At 39.0% G+C, this 17,586-nt stretch overlaps 1 pseudogene; it reads left to right on the top strand.

Annotated features, from left to right (window-relative positions):
• Positions 1-13,612: 13,612 nt before the first annotated feature.
• Positions 13,613-14,093, top strand: LOC102859677 (annotated as a pseudogene).
• The last annotated feature ends 3,493 nt before the right edge of the window (positions 14,094-17,586 follow it).

Below are 17,586 nucleotides of genomic sequence, written 5' to 3'. Positions count from 1 at the left end.
TATTCAATATTGTATTGGAAGTCTTAGCAATAGCAATTAAGACAAAAGAAGGAAATAAAAGATATCCAAATTGGCAGAGAGAAGGTAAAATTATCTCTCTATGAAGATATGATAATATACTTAGAAAATCCTAAAGACTCAGCAAGAAAATTATTGGCCATAGTTGACCAATTCAGCAAAGTAGCAGGATACAAGATCAACATAAAAAAATCTGATGGGTTTCTCTACAATAACAAAGAGAATACAGAGCCGGAGGTAAGAAAAACAATACCTTTCACAATAGCTAATCACAAGATTAAATACTTGGGAGTAAATCTAACCAGAAGCACAAAGGATCTGTTCAAAGAAAATAACAAAACATTACTACAAGGGACAAAAGTAGAGCTGGAGAAGTAGAATAATATCCCTTGCTCATGGATAGGATGAGTCAATATTGTGAAAATGGCAATACTACCAAAGGCAATTTACACATTTAATGCAATCCCAATACAAATACCAATCCCATTCTCCAATGAGATGGAAAAGGCAATCTACAGTTTCATTTGGAATGGAAAGAAGCCCACAAAAAGCAAAGCACTCCTTAAAATAGAAAAAAAGGTAGGAGGCATATATTAGTCCCTGATTTCAAATCCTACTACTCTGCCATGGTGGTCAAGGCAGCATAATACTGGTACAATGACAGACAAGTAGATCAATGGAATAGAACTGATAACCCAGAAATCAGCCCATCTGCCTATGGCCAACTGATTTTTGACAAGCAGATGAAATCAGTTAAGTGGGGAAACGACAAATGGTGTTAGCAAAATTGGAAAAATATCTGCAGAAGATTCAAGCAAGATCCACACCTCACTCCATACACAAAATCCAACTCAGAGTGGATCATGGACCTAGGACTAAAAACAAGGACTATAAACTTCATTAAAGAAAAGCTTGTGAGAACACTAGAAGTTCTAATCCACAACATAAACAGTCTTCCAAGTATGCTGAAAAATCTACAATCAGGAGAAGATAAAATAGATGAATGGGACCTTCTAGGAAGCAAATCCCTATGGACATCCAAAAACTTCTCCAACAGGGTAAAAGGTAAGCCACAGACCGGGAAAATATTTGGTAATGACATGACAGATAAGGGACTTATATCTAGGATTTATAAAATACTTGAACACCATAACCAGATAAAGGTAAATAATCCAATTGAAAAATAGGAACAGGATGTGAACAGACATGTCACCAAAGAAGGCATTCAGATGGCCAACAAGCACATGAAGAAATGTTCAAAATCCCTAGCTCTAAGAGAGATGCAAATCAAAACAACTATGAGATATCATCTCACCCCAGTAAGAATAGAAAAATTTAACAGAGTAGCAAACAACAAATGCTGGCGAAGTTGCAGAGAAACTGGAACCCTTATTCACTGTTGGTGGAAGTGTAAAATGGTGCAGCCACTGTGGAAGGAGGTGTGACATTTTTCTCAAAAATGTCCCTGGAGGACATTATGCTGAGTGAAATATCTCAGTCACAAAAGGACAAATACTGCATAGTGCCACTGTTGTAAAACGGGATTGACATCAGGGTTGGGAAGAGACTGAGAAAGACGGGATAAATAATGTATACTACATTGAAACAGATGAGGGAGAAACTATTTAAAATGGATATGTGATTAGGTATTACGGTCATGACAGGAGTCCAGAATGAAGGAGAGTAATTGGTGCCTTTGAACTGTGGTGTTGGACTAGAGCGCTGAACATCCCATGGACTGTCAAAAGAACAAACATACATGTTTTGGATAAAATGCAGACAGAATTATACTTGGAGGCAAGGATAGCTAGTCTCACATACTTTGGACATGTTGCTAGGAGAGGGAGAGGAAGGGTACATCATATTTGGAAATAGAGCAAGAGGCAGAAGTTTGATGAGATGGATTGACACAGTGATTGCACTAATGGGTTCAAGTGTGTCAGAGATGGTGAGGATTGCATAGGATAGGACAGAGTTCAGATCTTTCATTCATAGGGTTGGTATGAGTCATACTCAACTCAGTGGCACCTAACAACAACAACAACAATCCCCCCCACACACACACACTTCATTATCATTGAAGTACCTTGTCCTGTAAGCTGATATTGAAACAAATCTTCAAGTGTCATTTAATACTAATGTCTTAATTTGTGGTTTATGTTACTATTGTGTACTGTAGAGTCGGAACTGAGTCATAGCTGACTCTCCAGTAGGTGTTCAGAGGCAGTTAATTGCACGGGAGGAGATTGCCTACCCTTCTCCTGTGGAGCAGCTGGTGGCCTCGAACCACATGCATTCAGGATTGCAATATAGCTTAATACTGAATCTAAAAATGTATATCAGAAGAAAAACTATGCTAATGGTTTTTGTGGTTCAAAGACAGGTTCTAAGTTTCTGGGTGTTTTGTTTTGTTTGTTTGTTTTATTTGTTTTGGTTTATTTTTCCTTCTTATTCTCCATTTAAGTCCCATCATGATAGTAATTTTTTTTGTTTATACAAAAATGTGTATCAGAAGAAAACCATGCTAATGGCTTTTTAGACTCAATGAGGCCCTAGGTTTTTAGAATTTTCTTTAAACTCCATTTAAATCCCACCATGACAGTAATTACCTACTATGTTATCCCTTAAAGTTCATCCCTGTTGTTAAGCTTTTAATCCATCAAATTCTCCACTCTGCTCACTACCATCATGTAGGTTCCAGTTCCATTTCAGTAGGAGACTGCTCCTCTTTCTTCCATGAAGCACTGGTAGATTTAGATCTCAGGAGGCTTAGCCTTTGGGTTAGCAGTGCAAAGGTCCTTTCTTCTTGCGTTAGTATCTACTAGGAAGCTCTCATGGCAAACTCTGAATTGCCCTTCTAACCCAAAAGCTACCAGTTCAAATTCACCAGTGGCTTCATGGGAGAAAGATGGTTAATCTCCTCCCCTGTGATTTATAGCCTCTGGAAAGCCACCGGAGGGTCAGCTATGAATCAGCTCTGACTTGATGGCGATCAGAGTTTTGGGTATTATTTCCTTAGTGGCAGGAACTGTGCTCTAAATGGCTCTGCACAACCATTTACTAGAACACAGAATATGTTCAGTAATGTACATCTGTTATTAATGGTTTTTATCAGTGCAGCTATATTTCTTGCCATCAGTTGGCTAAAAAAAAATTAATCTACACATAATTTTTATCCAAATAGTGCAAACAACTAAACAGTGACAAGAAGCTAAAATACGTTCGTTTTGTTAATATAAACTGCATACCAGATATGGAGGGACAGCACAAAAGGGGAAGACCTCAGATGAGATGGACTGATACAGTAACAGGGGAAATGGGGGCACATCAGTGAGACTGACTCAGGTCAGGGAAGGCTTCATTATTCATAAGGTCGCTATGAGTCACCGGCAACTCAACTGCACATAACAACAACAACAACCCCTATTAATTAGCCCTTCCTAAGTCTCTAGAGACTTGCACTTTGAAACCATTCTGGCAGTTCAAATCAACCAGCAACTTTGTAGGAGAGAGACGAGTAATCTCCTCTCATGCAATTTACAGCCTGTTGGAGGGTCAGTTATGTTGTTGTTGCTATTGCTAGGTGCCATTGAGTTGAATATGACTCATAGCGACCCTATGAACAGTGGATCTGAACCGTGTCCTAGCCTGTGCCATCTTTATACTTCTTGACACACTAGAGCACATTGCAGCAGTCAACATGTCAATCCATATGGTCGGGGATCTTCCTTTTCTTCGCCGATCCACCTCCTTTCCAAGCATCATGTTCCTCTCCAAGGAATATTACTTCCTAGCAACATGCTCAAAGTATGTGAAATAAATACTCATCATCTTTTCCTCTAAAGAGCACTGTTAACATCAAGAAGACAAAACTCTTCACCACTAGACCAATAAGCAACATTATGATAGATGGAGAAAAAGATTGAAATCAATAATTCCATCTCATTTGGGTCTACAATCCTTACTTGGATCCCTTAGTAACAGCAGTCAGGAGATCAGGAGTGTTCAGTGCTCTTCTCCAACACCACAGCTCAAAGGCATCAATACTTCTTCTGTCATCCCTATTCATTATCCAGCTCTCAGATGCATAGCAAGTGATCAGAAAGACCGTGGTCTGAATCAGAAGCACCTTAGTCCTCAAACTGACATCATTACTCTCAATAATTTGGAGTGGCCCATGACTGCAGACTTTCCCGGTGAAATATGTCTCCTCATTTCCTGACTGCTCGTACCAAGGATGTTAATTTTGGATCCAAGTATGATGAAGTTGCTGACAGTTTCAATTTCTTCTCCATCTATCCTGATGTTGCCTATCAATCCAGTGGTAAAAAGTATAAGGTAGCAAGGGAAAAATCAACTTCAGATTAAGGTTTACAAAACACTGTTGACAAGTCAATTTTGATTCATAACAACCCTGATTCATAATGACCCTCAAACCCATTCTCTTTGAGTTCTGAGTCATAGTGACCCTCCATCCGTTTTGGGGGCTGTAAATCATAATGGGAGGTGACTGCCCATCTTTCTCCTTATGGAGACACAGCCTTTCTGGTAAAGCAGTTTAACATTCTAGAGACAATGTCAACAGACAGCCCCTATAGGACTGAGTAGGCCTGCCTTATGCAGCTTTAGTCTGTAAATCTTTATGGAAAGAGACTACCTCATCTTTCTCTCATAAAGAAGCAAGTGAATTCAAACTGTCAGCCCTGAGGTTAGCAGCCAAGTGTTTTAACCACTGTTCCACTAAGCATCTTACAAATACTAACTCAACTCATTGTGGTCGAGTGAGAACCAACTCTATAGTTGACTCTCCATTGGGTTTCTGAGGCTATAAATTGCAAGTGAGAAGAGTGTCCATCTTTATCTCATAGAGCTGCTGGTGGCCTAGAACAAACAGCTAGAGAGCCTTTGAGTTAGTAGCACAACTCCCTGTAGACCAAGCCACCAGAGCTCCTACCATAAAGTCAAACATGTTGCCAAGCCAATGCAAGTTCTATCTATCCCAAGAAATTTGCCAGGTACCTCTGCAGTGTATACTTTCTTCTTGAGAATCATAGGGGAAATCATTCTTTCAATCTGGACCTTGCTTGACACCATTTCCTAAAATTTAAAAGAAACAGCCCTGGAACAAATTGAATAGACTAACGTTTTGTATAATTATTTCTGAGGAAAATGGGGGGAAAAAATCTCATGGACATGAAGAGGTGTCACAATACTAATTTCAATGCCATCAATTATCTAATACAAAACATCTTATTAGTCAATTCCATTTCTATATTTTTCAGTTGTAGGAATGAATATGCAAATATGCACAATCGTGAAAAAATTGAAAAGTGAAATCCCACTTACCCATTAGCTAGATTTAACAATTATCAAAATAACCACTATTTCTTTCTTTATCATATGATGAGAACTGATATTTCTAGTCTAAAATAATTAGGAAACACTATGTTTGCAGAACCTTAAACTGCTAAGGCTGGAATAAATCTAAAACTTTGAGTCTAACATTCATTTTCACATAAGGAAATCAAGAGCCTGTAAAAAGATATGGCCTGATCAAGATTATTTAGTTACTTAACTTATATAAAAATCCATTCCTATTGTCATCTGATGTTCAGATCACACTTCCACCTAATATTTATACTCAAAAATTTGCTAAAATCTTTTGATGATAATAATCCACAGGTACAGTAAGACGTTTTTCCACTATAAACATAGCATTATCAGATATGAGCATTATCAGATATGAGTCTTTTCTAAGAATAGTAATTACAAAGCAACCAATTTCCATTTAGTTCCTTTAAAATCTCTAATGTATTATAAAATAAACAATCCTTCAAGCAAATGAGTTCAAAGAAATAATCACATAGAACTGTACCGTAACATTGTGATCTTTCCCGGTTTGTTCCTTGAAAACGCTGAGACAGGAACAAGCACATAACGAACTTGTTAATGAATATTACCAGGAAGCCAGAGTGTACACTTGTGTGTCCTTGGATTGAATGATAATAAAATTAGGAAGTTAAGTCCCAGCTGGAAACTGAACAACTTAGCAGAAAGTTCCTAACTTCCAGTTCACACCGTAATTTCAGGAAAAATAAAGATAAGCAGACTATATTAATTTTCTCAGGTTGTCATTCTATTAATAAAATGTGTTTTTAAATGCTTAAATGATCTATGAATCTTTTTACTTAGAAGAAAACCACAAGTTTTATGGAAATCCTCATTAAGCAATAACATTGACTTTTAAGTGGCTATATTCCCTAAAAAGGAGAGTTCTGGTGGCTTAGTGGGAAAAGAATTGCATTGCCAACCTTCAGGCTGGCAGTTCAAGTCCACCAGCTGCTTCTCAGGAGAAAGGTGGGCAATCTCCTCCCTTGTGATTTACAACTTCTCAAAATTTAGTGGGGGGTCAGCTATAAGGTGTTTGTGACTTGATGACACACAACAACAACAAAGCAGCTAAGACTTTTGCACTAATTTTGACTTGATCTTCTGAATGAGTTTTTACTTTAAGCAAAGCCACACACACACACACACACACACACACACAGAGAGAGAGTATTCTTTCTTCAGATTATTACTGTCTCTCTAAAATACTGCCATTTAATGATTCAGTCAGTCATTTATTCAACCATTGCTGAGCTCTGTGCTTGATAATTGGGATACAGAAGGGAATGTTTCCCTTGTGCACACATTCCAATAACAGTAATAAACCAGAAACAAATAAACAAGTAAAACTTAATGATTGTTAGCTGCCAACAAGTAGGTTAGATTCATGATGACCTGGAACATTCCCATGACTGGTTCTAACTCAGACAGCTGTGCCCCATCGTGTTCCCACTAACTTATTTTCTGCAATAGACTATAAAGACTTTCCCCCTATTCTTTTCTTAGCCTGGAAACTTTGCTGAAACTTGTGTAGCATGACAGCAATGCTCAAACCTCATTGGTGATAAATGCAATGAAGAGAGATAAAGCAAGAAAAGAAGCTAGATAAAGACTTGTGGAGTAAAAAATAGGGGTTATTTTAGAAAAGATGGTCAAGAAATACCTCTTTAACAAACACCTGAGTGAAGATAGAGCAGAATCATGAAGTTAACTAATGCATTGGGCACATAAAACAGCCAAGGACAATAGAACATCAATGGATGTATGAATAAACAAACGGTGGTACATATGTTGTTGCTATTGTGTGCCTTCGAGTCAGAACCAACTCATAGCTACCCCTCCAGTGGATTTTCAGAGGCAGTTAATAGCACAAGAGAGGATTGGCCTTCCTTCTCTCATAGTACATAGATACACAATAGAATACTGTTGTTGTAGTTGTTGTTGTTAAGTGTCGCCAAGTTGTAGGCCACTCCTAACGACCCTATGAATGAAAGTCCTCGACTTCCATCCTTTCTCTAGGTTCATAAGGTTTCCGGAGGCATGCTATTTACGTAAGTGGATGTCACTCTTGCTTCCAAGCTTGTTTTAACTGGGGAGCGCCACCAAACACTGTCCACCATGGGTAACCATTATCGCATTTGACACGACAGTGTCACAGTGTTCAGCTTCACAGCGACCACAAGTTACCTCTGTACGGCAAGTGGATACACCAGAGCTATATGACCTACAAGAATATTTCACCAAAAACAAAGAAAGACCCGAGGGCTGCAGGCCCAATAGAATACTATATCATGTTAGAAAAAGAAATCTGTGAAGCTCCTCATAGATTAACCTAGAGGACATGCAGAATGAAAGAAGTCAATCACAAAAAGACAAATAGTGTTTGAGGCCATTTTTGTAAATAGATCTTACTTGGAAAGCTGAAAGATCAGCTAAGGAGTGGAAGATCCTCAATGAGATGGATTGATAGAGTAACTATAGCAATAGGCTCAACTATGGTTCCACTCTGGAAGATGGTTTCTCGTGTCTTGATGAGGGTCATGTATGGAACATTTTGGTTGGGTTTTTTTGTGTGGGGGGGTGTTTCCTTCCCAAGTGAGTATCAGCTAACTGGATTTTTGCTCAATTTTAGTGAACAATGACCCAAGGGGAGAGGGTCTATTTGGTTTACAGTCAACTGGTATTTGTTGGGCATGTCTGTCTTTAAAAATATCATAGGTCCTGAATTAATTTTGGGATGAACATTCTTCTAAGTGGTACAGCAGTCATCTGTCTATTTGCTGTACTGAAGTAACTTAGAGTTGCTGTGATGCTGAACACTGTGCAATAAGTGTGTCAAATATCATAATGGTTACCAATTATGGACAGTATTTGGAGGAGTTCCCAGACTGATTCCGGTTTGGAAGCAGGCATGGCATCCACTTCCTAAACAACATGCTTCTCGAAACTTTATGAACATAGAGAAATGATGTTAGTTATAGAACAAGATTCAGGTCTTTTGTTCGTAGGGTTGCTATGAGTCGTATTTGACTTGATGGCACTTAACCACTACCAAGTGAGACTAGTGTTGTTATAATTTGGAGGAACATTCTTCCAAGTTGTATGGCACTGTTTAGTCAATTTGCTGTCCCGGGTAATCAGGGTTTGCTGTGATGCTGAACCTTGTGCCACTGGGTGTCAAATGCCATAATGGTTGCCCAAGGTGGACAGTGTTTTGTGGAGCTCCCATTTTAAGACAGGTTTGAAAGCAGGAGTGGCATCCACTTCCTAAACCATATGCCTATGGAAACTCTATGAACTTGGAGAAAAAATGATAGTTATAGAAAGGATTCAGGTCTTTTGTTCATAGAGTCTCTCTGAGTCGTGCTCAACTCAATGGCAATCAACAACAACAACAACAACAAAATATCAAAGATGACAAGAAAGACACAGGATAGGACAAGGTTCAGATTTATTATTCATAGGATCACTATGAGTTTTGGTCGACTCAACGGCACTTAACAACTATTATAAAACTCTTTCCTAGCATCTCAAATCATTTCACTGACTTGCTGCTACGGCTAGTTTTAATATTAACTTCATGGCCAGCAAAGCTACATGCCATCTTCCTTGGTTCTGAGCTGTTCCCTGACGCACATGTGTGGCCCACATTTAGAGGATGACACAGCGCAGCTGAGAAAAGTACAGATAGACATACTGATTTAATCAAGCCAATTTTATATCTTAGTGGCTAGAAGCATGAAATGTGGAGCCAGTTTCAGTTTGACCCCTAGCTCCATTATTTATTAGCTGTATGATCCTAAAAAATAAAAAATAAAACAACCTAAACAGAAAAACTCAAAAAGAATTGATGCCTTTGAATCACGATGTTAGTGAAGTATACTGAATATACCAGGAAATGCCAAAAGAACAAATACTGTTCTTGGAAGATGTACAGCCAGAATGTTCCTTATAAATGAGAATGGCAAGACTTCATCGCATACCGTGGACATGAGGAGTCATTCTCTGGAGAAAGAAACCACGCTTTGTAAGCGTTCTAGCTAAACAAAACAAAACATTTAAAATTTGTTTTTACATTTTTTATCGATTTGCTTACAAAATTCATATATATTGCATATATTCTTCATTCCCACTGTATTTCATACAATCATTCTCATGCATTATGTTGTATAAAATGAATCACCATTGGGCCTTGTCCATTATTACCCTGTCTTTTTACTCAGATTCTTCTCATTTCCTTCTCCCCCTCCATCCACCCACCGAACTGTGCAACTCTGTGGTTTTGCCCCTACCCATTCTCAGCCCTCCCACCTTGAGTTCCTATACATTTTTTACTAATTATCTTATTTTTGCAATGATGATATTATTCAGTATTAGTCCTTATGAGACTACATTCGTTCAGCCAGCATAGCATTTTTTACTGATTTGCATACAATAGTTAATTGCTGTTGTTTTTAAAGACATCTTGCTGGGATAGAGGGTGAGCAAAAGGAAGACGATTCTCAAGGTGTTGGAGTGACACAGTGAATACAATGGGTTTAAACAAAGCAACAGTTGTGAGGGTAGCACAGAATAGGGCAATGTGTGGTTCTGACTTGTAGCTGACTTAAAGTAGTACATATTTCTGTGTCTCTGTTATCTCATTTTTAAAATAGGGATAATATTAAAGCTTACTACACAGTGCTGTGGAGTTCATAGACAGCACTAAAGGTTGAGGGCTCATCTACTAACGAAGACTGTTTGAATTCTCCCAGTGGCATCATTGTGTTCTGTTTTCTTTTTTTATAAAATGTCATCTTCTTTGTTTTTTATACTTTAATTTCAGAACAAAATAAAGAAAACTGACAATAGACACAACATCCCAACTTGCACATTGGTGTACAAGTATCCATTTGAACCTCGGTTCTCATTTTCTCGGGGTATATTCCAAGAGAACTGGACAAAGACCAGGGAGGATAGAAGGAGAATTGATGCTTTTTGAGCTTTGGTGTTGTAGAAGAGTGTTGAGGGTACCATGGACTGCTAGGAAAACAAACAGATTCATTCTGGAGAGGGTTAAACCGGGCTGCTCCTTGGAGGCAAGGATTCTAGGGCTTCACCTGACATACTTTGGTCATGTTGTAAGGAGAGACCGGTCCTTGGAGAAGGACATCATGCTTGGGAGGGTGGAGGGCAGGCGCAGGAGGGAAAGGCCCTCTGGGAGGTGGATTGATAAGGTGACTGGAGCAATTGGGATGAGTGTGTCGGAGACAATGCGATTGGCACAGGACAGAGCAGAGTTTAGGGCTGTTGTACATAGGGTTGCTAAGAATCGCAAGCGACTCGATGGTTCATAACAACAACAACAACAACATATTCCAAGCAATGGAATATCTGAGTCATAGGGAATATCTATGTTCAGCTTTTTGAGGAAGCGCTAAACTGCCTTCCAGAGTGATTTGTACCACTTTTCAATCCCACCAGTAATATATGAGTTCCTATCTCACAACATCCTCTCCAACATTTATTACTTGCTGTCCTTTTAAACTTTGCCACCGCTAGAATTCTTAAACACAGTTTTTGCTGGTTTTTTTTTTAATTCATTCATTCATATATATTCTGGCTTTATACAATAATTCATACACATTGTGCTTTATATAATTATTGACAATTGATCAAAGACTCACCCTGCCTCATCAAGCCTTGTCTATTTTTTCACCTCCCATCCATCCACTACTTTCTGCTGCCCTAGTGCTTCCCCCCTCACTTCTTCCTTCTCTCATTTACACTCCCCTTATAAGCATATTCCATTCTTATTTGCTAATTGCAATAGTCATATTGTCCTTTTTGCCCAGGTTGAGCCTCCCTTGTCCTGGTTCTTTATAATGTTAATTGTCTGTACATTCTGCTTAGGCTCTCCTGGTCCCTCATCTACTCTTCAGTTATCCCTCTATTTTTTACAGTAATGATCTTATGTAAGGACTGGTAAATCTAGTGATAAAAAAGAAATTTATGAGCCAGTAGACATTTACATAAATGAAAAAAGATCTCTTTAACCAAGTAGGGCAAACATAATGCCAAGGTATCAAAGGAAAGGAGATGAGAGAGTAAAAAGTGTTAAACTATTAAAGTCTCCATTCTCACACTTGCTAACAGCACCTAAAACCCTTTCGTTTTTCTTTTTTTTTAAAAAAAAAAACTAAGACAAACAAGTTTCTGTAAAAGCTTAAGATATCTCTCAAGTTAATTCCTGATACCCAAGAAACAGGCCCCTCCTTTGGAGAAACCAAACAACGAGTGTCTCAGGATACAATATCCACAGACAACTATAAGTTTCTAAACATCAGATAACAACTACCAGGTGGCTTTTTTGGTTTGTAAATTCCACATGCCAAAGTTACTGCAACATATTAGAAATTCAGAAGATAGAGTAAAAGACTTTAAGGAAATATTCTAGAATGGCCTTCCCTTCTGACTCAAACCATGGTATTTTCAATTGCTTTCGGCACATCTGGAAGTTTGACAATGAATAATGATGATTTCGTAAATAAAGCAGCAATGGCCGTGAGTGTGTCAGAGATAGTGAAGATGGCACAGGCTAGGACAGGGTTCAGATCTATTGTTTAGAGGGTCGCTATGAGTTGTACTCGACTCGACAGTTCCCACCAACAAAACCTGAAGAAGTGATGCTTTTAAATTGTTGTGTTGATGAAGAGTATAGGTTATCCCACGAGACTGTCAACAGAACAAAATCTGTTTCAGAGGAAGTGCTATCAGGTAAGAATTGTGAGGCTTCATCTCACATACTTTGAGCACAAAATCAGGAAATACCATTTCTTAGAAAAAGACATCATTCTTGGAAGTGAAAGATAAATGTCTCAATAAAATGAACTGGCACAGTGACTGAAACAATGGGCTTGAGTACTTTGGCATTTATGAAGGTGGTTCAGCTTAATCTGTTGCACATAGTTCCTTTTTAGGCGTGTTCACTCAAGAGAACTTAATAATAACAACATTGTAGAAAGCCAGTTCTCATTATTTTCACATCTTAAGGCTTTGAAAACCAAGCTAGGGGAAAAGTTGTGAAGAATATCTTCTACATCATTTCAACAAAACTGGTTACTCAGGAAAGCCTAATCTGTGATATTTGTGAAGCATCAAACAGATGCTGCCCTGGACATGCTCATCAGGTTTTGCCAAGGAATCTGGAGGACAACTACTTGGCTAAATGACTGGAAGAGATCCATATTTATTCCCATTCAAAACAAAGGTGAACCTACAGAGTGTGGAAATTATCCATCAATATCATTACTATCACACACTAGCAAAATCCTGTTGAATATTATTCAGAAATGACTGGAACAGTAGATTAACAGAAAACTACCAGAATGCAAGTTGGGTTTAGAAGAGGTAATGATACTAGAGACATTATCGCCAATGTCAAATGGGTCCTGGCAGAAAGAAAAGAGTACCAGAGGGATATTTATCTGTGTTTCATTTACTAATGCAAAGGAATTTGACTGTGTAGATCACAACAAATTATGGTTAACCATGAGGAGAGTGGGAACCCCAGAACACTTGATGTTGATTATGAGCCACCTGTACTTTAGAAACCTGTACTTGGGTCAGGAAGCAGTCCTCAGCACACAGCAGGGAAACTCTGCTTATTTCAAAATCAGGAAAGAAGTGTGTCATGGATGTGTCCTGTCTCCATACCTTTTCAATCTATATGCAGAACAATTCATTTGGGAGGCTGGGCTTTATGAGGAGGAGTGTGGCATCAGAATTGGAGGAAGATTCATCAACAACCTATGTTATGCAGATGACACCACCTTGCTTGCTGAAACTGAGGAGGACCTGAACCACTTGCTGGAGAAGATCAAGAACTGTAGTCTTCAATATGGATTGAAGCTCAAAATTGGGCCAATTGGCAGTACCATGGTGGATGGCGAAAAGACTGAGGTTGTTAGCACCACAATCAATACTCTTGGCACCAGCAGTCAGGAAATCAAAAGACGCATTGCATTAGGTAAATATGCTGTCAAGGACCTCTCCAGAGCACTGAGAAGCAACAATATTAGTCTAGAGACTAAGGTGGGCCTGATCCAGGCTATGGTCTTTGCAATTACTTGCTATGCATCAGAGAGCTGGGCAATGACTAAGGACGACAGCAAAATAATTGATGCCTTTCAGGTGTGGTGCAGGAGAAGAGTCTTGAACATACCATGGTCTGCTCTACATGTCCACCATCAAGGACTGGCAGTACAAGGACTACAAGATCCACTGGTGGGAAAATGTGTACAGCTTTGGCATGTCTTGTATCAAGGATGTGGCCATCAAGGAACCCCTGGTGGAAGTGGTGGACCCAAAGTAGCTGGTTCCAATGCCTGCCTCATAAAGGATGTGAACATCTACACCGCCAAAGTGAAGGACTTGACTTTCACGTTGCTCTTCAGCCTGCAAGTGACGTGGATGACTACATGCACATCCTGGTAGCCTACTTCAGCACGGAGTTCACGACTCACCACAAGAGGACTGGATTCTCCACCAGCCCTGAGTCCCCATACAGGCACTGGAAGCAGACCATGTTCTATATGGAGCACTACCTGACTGTCAAGATGGGGATGAAGAGCTTTGGCATCATGGGCTTGTGACCCAGCGCCAAGAAAAACCATGACCTGAACTTCGTCATTGACCTGGACTTCTAGGTGAACTGTCTTGCTCCGCAGACTACTGGATGCTCTGAGGGCTGGTACTCTCAGGGTCCCATAGGGCTGTGGTTTTCTTAGGTGGTTTTGGGGGTCCCCCTTCCCCTTCATCCCTCCGACCCACTGAAAGGGCTTTTAGATCTCGAAGCAAGCATGGGAGCCATGTACTGACTGTGTTTTTCCTAACATGTTTTTATACGGTTGTATTTATGCCAATAAGTTCCCAGGGTGGGGGGGGGTGAGAAGAGACAAAATGGGACATAAAATAGAAGCTCTGGCCTATGGCATGAATAAGCTTTTGAACATAGCAAAAATTGAACAACATGGAAAAGATTGACGAATGTAACCTTCTTAAAGTCAAGACCTAGTGTGCATCAACAATTTTCTCCAGTAGAGTAAAAAGAAAGCCCACAGATTTGAAAAAATATTTGTCAATGGCATTTCAGATAAGTGTCTCATAACTAATGTTTACAAAATGATACAGAACCTCCACAATAAAAAGACTGATAATTTAATCACAAAATGGTCAAAAGACATGAAAAGACTCCACAAGGAGGACATTCAGATGGCTAAGAAACAAATGGGCCAAGGTTCAAAATCACTAGCATCAGAGATATGCAAATCAAAACAACAATGAGATACCACCTCGCTTCAGCAGCAGTAATAAAGTTTAACGAAACAGCAAACAATAAATGTTGCAGAGAATATGCAGAGATTGGAATTCTTATGCACTGTTAGTGGGATTATAAAAGGATACAACTTCATCAACAAATAAATGGACAGAAAAACTATGGCATAATCATACAATGGAATAATACCCAGCACTGAGAAACAATATGCTGAGTGAAATATCTCAGTCATTAAAGGACAAATATTGCATATCATTTTTATAAAGGAGGTCTGACATGGGGGTTTGAGAGAGTAGGATAAGAGTGTATAGATAACTAACATTGCATTGGAACAGATGAAAGGAAGAGAAACATGTGATTGGGCATTATATGTACAACAACAGCCTAGAATAAGAGGTATACCATTGCAAAGAGGACAGGGTGGGGAGAGGTAGATAGTTGCATACTAATGAATAAACTTTTTTTAAAAAGTTAACTGGGGGAGGGAAAAGGGGGGTAAACAATCAATAAGTGACAATCTAACTTCTCTGTAAACGTTTGTTAAAATCACAATTAAAATAAAACCTTATTTTTTAAAAAAAGGATACAACTGCTATTGAAGGCAGTTTGTCATTTCCTCAAAAAACTGAACATATAAACCCCATATGACCCAGGTATTCCACTGGTAGGAGTATATACCAAGGAAATCAGAATTGAGACTTGAATGGACATTAGTACACCTATGTTCAATATAGCATTATTTAAAATAGCAAGAGAATGGAAACAGCCAAAAGCCTATGAAGAAGTTAAAAGAATGAGAAACTGTCATATATACATTAACACAGAGTAATACTATGCAGCACTAAGGAACAATGTTGTGTTGTTGTTGTTGTGTGCAGTCGAGTCACTTGAGACTCATAGAGACCCTATGTACAACAGGCCTAAATTCTGCTCTGTCCTGTGCCAATCGCACTGTCTCTGACACTCCCATCCCGATTAGCCCAGTCACTGAATCAATCCACCTCATAGAGGGCCTTCCCCTCCTGCGCTGTCCCTCCACCCTACCAAGCATGATGTCCCTCTCCAAGTACTGGTCCCTCCTTACAAGATGTCCAAAGTATGTTAGACGGAGCCTCAGAATCCTTGCCTTCACGGAGCCGCCCGGTTTAACCCTTTCTAGGATGAATCTGTTTGTTTTCCTAGCAGTCCATGGTACCCCTCAATACTCTTCTCCAGCACCACAGCTCAAAGGCATCAATTCTCCTTCTATCCTCCTTGGTCATTGTCCAACTCTCTGATGCATAAGAAGTGATTGCGAAGACCATGGCTTGTATCAGACGCACCTTAGTCTCCAGAGAGACATCATTGCTCTTCAGTACTTTGGAGAGGTCCCTAACAGCAGAATTTCCCATCGCAATGCGTCTTTTAATTTCCTGGATACTGGAGCCAAGAATGTTGACTGTGGATCCAAGCAAACTGAAGCTGTGAACAATCTCAATCTCTTCACCATCCATCCTGATGCTGCCAATTGATACAGTGGTAAGAAAATTTGTCTTCTTTACATTGAGCCTCAATCCATAATAGCTTTGTTAAATTCTATATAATGTAGGAAAGACTAGAAAACAAACTGTCACATAATGTCAAATATAAGGCACCATTGTGAAAAGAGAATAACCCGAGCAAGAAACATATAAATGTCCAAAAGGGGAAGGAGAGAAAGGGAGCAGGAAAAGGGGAAAGAGCAAAAATCACTGTGATAGCAAAGGTTAATGGATTGAAGGAGGTGAAGTAATGGGAAAGGTACAATGGGGACTTGCAAGGATGAGGTGATAACACATATAGAGCAATGGTAATTATATAGAACATAATGTATAAGCATGATTGCATATGGGTAGATAGATAATGGATACTGCATTGGGACACATGAGGGGAAGAATGGTCCAAAAGGAACATATGATTAGGTATTATATATATGACAACAATCTGGAACAAATGACATTGCAAAGTGGACTAGGGGAAGGAGTATGGAGGGTTAGAGAAGAAAATGTGCAACAATGAGTAAATAATCTTTTTTAAATAAACACACAAAAAACCAACCATAAAGTACATGTACTGAACACAATGTATATAAATGGTTTTATGCAAACCAATAATTTTTTTCAAAAAAGGTTGACACAGGGCCTATAGCAATGGCTTTGAATATATCAGATGGTAAAGATGGTGCAGGATAGGGCAAGGTTCAAATCTGGTTTTCATAGGATTGCTATGAATCATATTCAACTTGATGGCACCTAATAACAATAACAACACCACATCAACAAACAATAACTACCAAAGGAAAGTATGATGTAGGGATATGTGCTGAGTTTGAGGACCTGATTTCTGACCTCTGTGACCAGAGATAGACACTTCCTTTTCTTACTGAATTTCTTCATAGGATAACATAGTGATTAAGCACTCAACTACTAGCCCAAATGTCGATTGTTCAAACCTTCTCAATGATATTTCAGAAGATAACCAGGAGATCTGCTTCTGAAAGCATGTAGCTTTAACAACCCTACGGAAAACAGTTTTGCTTAGCAAATAAATATAGAGTCATCATACTCTGAATAGACTTGATGGAAAGCAACAATAAAACAGATGCCCTTCAAAGTTGTACCCAGCTCTCAAAAATGCTTAATTAACATTTATTTTAAGACAAATCCATTTATCTTACACATCCTTATTAATTTTAAGAAAGTTAAGACTTACCTTTCCAAATGTGTGTGATACCTAGCCACTTCTTTTGAATTGTCTCTAGAGGCTCTATGACAGAAAAGTGGTATGAGTTACAGACAAATGAATTTGTATGAAAATGACTTCTAATCGGGTGAAGTCCTGGTGAT

The sequence above is a fragment of the Elephantulus edwardii genome, unplaced genomic scaffold, assembly GCF_000299155.1.
Source record: "Elephantulus edwardii isolate Elephantulus edwardi_28Jun2011 unplaced genomic scaffold, EleEdw1.0 scaffold00336, whole genome shotgun sequence".
NCBI lineage: Eukaryota > Metazoa > Chordata > Mammalia > Macroscelidea > Macroscelididae > Elephantulus > Elephantulus edwardii.
The sequence above is the reverse complement of the archived record's forward strand: the minus strand, read 5'-3'. Positions and strand labels throughout refer to the sequence as shown.